Genomic DNA, 6,326 nt, shown 5'->3' with positions numbered 1-6,326 from the left:
AAGGAACCGGGGATTGAACTCAGATCCTTGAGTTTGGCAGTCAAGCGCTTATCCTACTGAGCCATCTCCTGAGCCCTACCTTATTTAAGTCTTGTTAAGACTTTCTTATAATACAAAAACTTAAGTGATATATAGTACTCAGTCATTTAGTCTAATAAACAAATAGCTACCAAGAAATAGTAGCTACCAAGAAATTTATGACCTGGTCGAGTAAAATGTGTCTATAACTCGTGTTAGAGATTACTAGTTTTGGGGTGGCGACATAACTCAGCAGACAAAACGCCTGCTTTGGCAAGCATAGGGAGTGGTGTTCACCTGTAATCCCAGCACTGGGGAGGCTGAAAACAGGAGGATCACCACAAGTCTGATTTGGGTAGTGAGACCCTGTACCAAATACACAAGTGAAAAAAAAAAAAAAAAGAGTAGTTTTGCAATGAAAACAAAATGATTTCTCTTAAGCTGGTATTTTGAGTATTGTTAATTTGGCTAGGAAGAGTAAAATTATAAAAGGAAGATGGCCAACTTTGGAGGAAAAACAAATTAGATTGAGATTTGCTTGGTATGGGTAGAAGATGGTAATTCCGAGTCAAGGTGTGTAGCAACAGGTGCTGGAACACACCTTAGGAAAAAATTCAGGTGAGAATCTTGAGTAAAAACTGAAACCATAGATTAAGTGGGAATCTCTCTGAAAGACCTCTTTGCCTTTTATTGGTGCTGGAATTGCTGGTGAGGCTCTTTAAAAATAAACATGGCCATGCCCCCACCCTTAAAGATTCTGAGACATATCTGTGGAGCCTAAATATATGTATTTATGAAAAACTGTGTTACTTTTATAATTGGTTCAGAAGCAAAGGTCTGAGGTTCAGTGAGCTTTAGAATGTGCTCCTGTTGAGAAAAAAAGGAGGAATGTATATGCTTAGGTAAGTACATTGTAAGGCCTGATGAGTGTATAGGGAATAGATGCTGTAAAATGTAATCTTGGACCATAAGGCCAGTGTTGTCATTCAATCCGTACATCACCAAAACTGGTACACTATCTAGGAGGCAGCACAGAAGGATTTGGGAAGAAGATACCAATATGATTGGAACCCTGAGGTGTGAGAAGTGCAGAGAGGCTTCATGTAAGTGGGAGATAAACAAAAATGTTCATTTCTGAATGTTGATGAGTTTTTTGTTTTGTTTTGTTTTGTTTTTTTACACTAAAAGAACCTTTAAGAGATGGGGTCTTGAACTGGGTGGGGAGTGGGAGGGGTTGTCAAGTAGTCCTACTGCCTCAGCCTCAGCTTCCTGAGTAGCTCGTGCTGTGTTCCATGCAGTTCTTATTGTTCCCAGGGTAAAAAAAAAAATCAAGAAAATTAAGAAATAAAGATAAAAGACAAAAAGCTTTTGGAGACATGGAGTCCTCTCCAGATGGGAAGAAAGGAACTGCCCAACCACCATAGAGGCATTTATACATTTTACAAAGTTAGATTCATGCGACACAGAGTTGCCTGGCAACTAATGTCTGGGCAAGACTCAGGCAAGGTGTTTCTTTGGACAGAGACAGTTTGATTGCTTCAGGTGCTCTTTGTTCTTGGCCTGGCCTGGCCTTGCCCCCTCATGTGTGACCAGTTTTCAGCTTCCACTGCCTACAGGTTGGATAACTGGACTGGCCACTGTTACAAAACCTATTAACCACATATAAAGAAAGCAAGAAAAAGCAGGACATGGAAACACTGCTTTAACTCCCACTTCTTTAATACAGCGCTTGCAGTTTTTGTCTTAAACAAAACGAAACTTTTATTAGAAACATCATATAGAGCATACACATAGATGTGGAGCTAACATTTATTATTAGATGACACCCAGGTAACCAAGACAGTAAGCAGAACACTCACTTCCAGGTCCCTGAACTGTGTGTGCCATGCCGACAGCCAAACATAGGCAGGCTGCTGCTTTTGGGGTACAGGTTGAGTGTCTCTTATCCGGAATGCTTACGATTAGCCCCTGCTTTTTGGATTTTGAAATATTTTCACAGACCTTATTAGTTAGGTAGCTCTAACTTGAAAATACAAAATCTGAAAATTTTGACTGTCAGTGTTTTGAACTAGAGATATACAACTTCCTTGGTTCTAGTTTAATCTATTAGTTAATTATCTGTTCACTATAGTTCAGATTTATATTATTTATGAACTTTATATGGTATTCATAATTTATTGTGACTGCTTCATTCTCAATTTTTAAAAAAATATTTATGCATGTTGCATATTGCTTGAGTCACTTGTTTCTTTCTGTGAGTGTTACAGCACACTTTTCCCAGTCTGATGTGGAGGGCTTCTGGGGTTGTTCTCAGTTTTGGAGATATTACAAGCAGCATTTTTGTTGTATTTATATCCTGGTATACTCGCACAAGTTTTTCAGTGGTATATACCTAGGATTGGAATTAGAGGATAAGGTAACTCTTACCCTGTGATAGATAATGTCAAATGTTTTCTAAAGTACTATTCCTGTTACATGTTTTCATTAACAGTAAAATGCTTGTGGTTAGGTATAATTTATGATGAAAGATCATAATTTTACCTATTAGAAGGGCATACTGTGGTAGCTTGTGGTTTTGTTGTGTCTTTTTTTTCAGACAGTCTCACTATGTAGTTCAGGCTGTCCCTTCAACTCAGTAAGTATCCCAGGTAGCCTTGAATTCATGGTGATCCTCCTGCCTCAGTCTACTGAGTGCTAGGATTACAGGCATATGCCACCTCATACAGAAGTAGCTTGTGTTTTAAACTTGAATTTTTCTGATTCCTGATTAGATTGGCATCTTTTTTTTAAAAAAAAAATTATTTATTTATGTGTGTGTGTGTGTGTGTGTGTGGCCAGCTCAGCCCACCAGGGGGTGGGGCTGGCTGGCATGTGGTGCTGGGGGATTGAACTGCGGTCCCTGTGCTTTGCTTAGCTTGTTCTAGGTAGGTACTTTAGACCACTGAGCCATCTCACCAGCCCCTAGATTGGCATCTTTTCATACATTTATAAAACATTTAGCTGTGCTCTTGTGAAATGCATCTTGAAGGATTTTCCTCATTTATTTGTTGGGTTCTCTCTCACTTGAAAATCTTTCAAGTGAGACATGTCTGTAATCCTAGTATCCTGGGAGGCTGACGCAGAACCATAACAAGTTTGAACCCAGACTAGACTCAGCAAGAAGGACTGCATTGGCTGTTGGATTCCAGAAACGTGTTATGACTTAGCAGAAAGTTTGTCTGCATTTTCTGTGTGCAGAAAATGCACCTGAGACTAAGATTAAGGGTGGAAGACTAATTTTGCAGAAGAAATTTTAAGGTATTCTAACGTTGAGGCAGTGGCATGGCTACTGTTGGGACTTTTTAGTGAGACTTATGTTAAGAATCAAGAGCACAAAGAGCCTAGCAGAATTATTTAAAACATTCTGAATTTGACCAGAAAGGAGGCTCTAGTATAAAGTTGCAGCCTACAAAGACTGAACAGAGAGAAATTGGTTACTGGAAAGACTAGCAAGAAAAAGCCAGGTATGTCAAAAAGAGATAACAGAAAAGGTAGCCTGAGGACATCACAATAACCAGCAGGACTCCAGCCTTTGCAGCCTTAGCATCACAAAGGGAAAATAATTTGCTTTGAGAAGAGAGCCCAGTGCACCACGTTCTAGAATGGCAGCAGCCTAGATAATCTGTTCTCGGGATTGGGTCCAGAGTGCAGCAATCCAGGTACTCGACCCTTACAGCAGAGAGAGAAGGAAGCCTGGCTGCTGCTCTAGCTGGTGGCAGACCTCGGCATCATCCATGTGGTGCTGGTTTTAGGTGCATGGAGAATGCAAGACTTGTAGGGTGAGGAAGGTTTTCACTCAGACTTTAGGACAAGGCCCTGGAGACCAAGCATTGTGCCCCTGAGAGGGCAGTGTGTGAAGCTGTGAGTGTGAAGCCAGAAGTGTAGTGGAGACCCTGGAAATTCGGAGAAGGCAGGAATGTGGATCGAGGAAACCTGCAAGGAAGGAGAAGAGATGGCTGGCCCAAAAGAAAAGCTATGGGAGGTACGACCTGAGGCAGGGCTGTAGGTGCAGTCACTTTGGAGTTCACATTTTGCCACAGGTTGCCTTGGATGATGGATATGGAACTACAGCGCTTAATGTTTTCTCTGCTGGATTTTACACTTGATTTGGTCCCATTCCTTTGTATCTCCATTTGTAACTTTTAGAATGGAAATGTTTATCTTGTGCCTTTGAATGTTGGATGTATTTAACTTTCTTTTCTCTTGTACAGGGCTTGCAGGTAGGTTTGCCTTAATTCTTAAAGAGACTTTAGACTTGGACTTTGTAGCAGTGCTGAAACTATTAGGACTTTGGTAACTCTTAAGACAGATGAAATACCTTTTGCATAAAGTACTGCGCATGTATCTTTGGTAGACCAGAGGCAGAATGTTACGGCTGGTGTCTAGATATTGCCTCAGAGTGTCATTCAATCATAGGTGGGGCCTTTTCAGGTGGTTTATTCTAGTATGATTGATTCATGGTGCAATGGTGGGATAACAGTATAAGATTAAGAGTGACTACTGAATCAGCCCAGTGATTGGTCTGACCTGCCACATGATGGAACCAATATAAGAGATAGAAAAAGGCTTATCTTGTCCCTTGCTTGCTTTGCTACTTTCTACCCACCATAGACTGTTTCTCTTCTGTAATGATTGTCTTCATTGCCACTGTGCCTTGGAGCCAGCTGACTGTGGACTGAAACTTCTACAAAGTGTGAGCCAAATAAATCTTTCCTCCCTTAACTTTGAGTCTCAGGTATTTTGTCTGAGCAATGAGAAGCATAACTACTAAGACAACTACTAAATTTAAACACAACTACCAGTTAAAGTTGGTGCCATTACCTGTTTCAGATCTAATAATTACCTGAATTATGGAGATGTCTAGGTAGTAGAGAGAAGTAGGTCAATTGGGTAACAAAACAAGGAAAGAGTAAAAGGACTTAGTGCATGACTAGATGGTAAACATGAAGAAAGTTAAAGAATTATGGTTGAAATCACTCTCTTGGTATTATTTCCTAAGAAAATAAGAATGAACCAGTTTATGGAGAAGAGCTAAGATTGTATCAGTTTGAGACTGGCTAAGTTTTGGTGTCTGTGGAACACATCAGTCTATAAATCCACTTGTGGCCAGGTGTGCTAGCAGATAACTATAATCCCAGCAGTCTGGGAAGCTGAGGTGGGAGGGTTGCCTGTTCTGTGCCAGCCTGGGCAACTTAGTGAATTAGCAAGACATTGTCTCAAAGTAAAAAGTGAAACATGGTTGGAAAGGCAATGTAGCTCTGGGTAAAGGCCTTAGATTCAATTCTGAGTACCACAAAATGAACAGTATCACTAGGCAAACGAGTATGAAATTCTAGAGCAGAACAAAGGTATTATAGTGCTTCTTATATTTTAATTTGCACTTAATCTACTTTTGAAAGAGTTTTATATATTTCTCATTTTCTGTTCTCTCATTGCTGGGACAAATGTCCAGCACTCAAAATGAAGGAAGGAAAGGTTGATTTAGCTCACAGTTGCTGGAGGTTTTGGTCCATGCTCAGCTGGCTCCAAGGCAGAGCAACACATGGCAGAGAGCAACCTATCATGGCAGTGGCAAAGAGCAGAGAGTAAAAGAGGTGGCAGCACCTCAGGCAACTAGCTAGCCTCTCTCCTCTCCTTACATTGTAATACAGATTACCAGCCCCAGAGCAAGTGCAGTATCCACTTCCACAATAATCATTCACAAACTCTAGAAGTTGCCCCTTGACTGCATGAGGCTTGGGGGTGGGGGGGAAGCTAGACACAAACCCTAACGATACTCATTCCGCACCGTCTGTTCCATGTGCTCCTGAGAATTGCAGGGTTCTTTGCTAGGCAGTACTCCCCAGCTCTACAGTTTTAGTCTAAAGAATCATCTGGAGACGTTTCCAACCCATATTGACACATGCAGCCCCAGAAGGGTGGGGTCCATAAATTTGGCTTCTTTTCTCTTTTTCCTGTCTTTGCCTCTGTTTCTGTCTCTCTCTCTCTCTGTCTCTGTGCCTCTCTGTCTTGTTCTGGGCCTTCTAAGTGGTAAGTCTCTGCTGTACCAGTGAGGTTTTTTTTTTTTGCCATAATTTTATTGATAAACAAATAGCAATGAGACAGTTTCAAATCAAATCGGTAGGACAGTTTCAATAATTAACACACTGCATACATTCTTCTTAGTGGTTAATTGCTGTACAAGATGCGGACCTGATATCCCATTTACAAACACCATTAGAACAAATCATTCTATTCATTAAGAGAATGTAACTATCTATTTATCCCAA

The 6,326-nt window shown here is 40.8% G+C and overlaps 1 protein-coding gene across 1 annotated transcript in view; it reads left to right on the top strand.

Moving 5' to 3' along the window:
* Znf140 (zinc finger protein 140) overlaps nucleotides 1–6,326 on the top strand; it is a 19,323-nt gene that overhangs the window by 6,960 nt on the left and 6,037 nt on the right.

Source organism: Octodon degus, unplaced genomic scaffold, assembly GCF_000260255.1.
Source record: "Octodon degus isolate 3935 unplaced genomic scaffold, OctDeg1.0 scaffold00076, whole genome shotgun sequence".
Classification (NCBI taxonomy): Eukaryota; Metazoa; Chordata; class Mammalia; order Rodentia; family Octodontidae; genus Octodon; species Octodon degus.
This window is presented reverse-complemented; position numbering and strand designations above follow the sequence as displayed.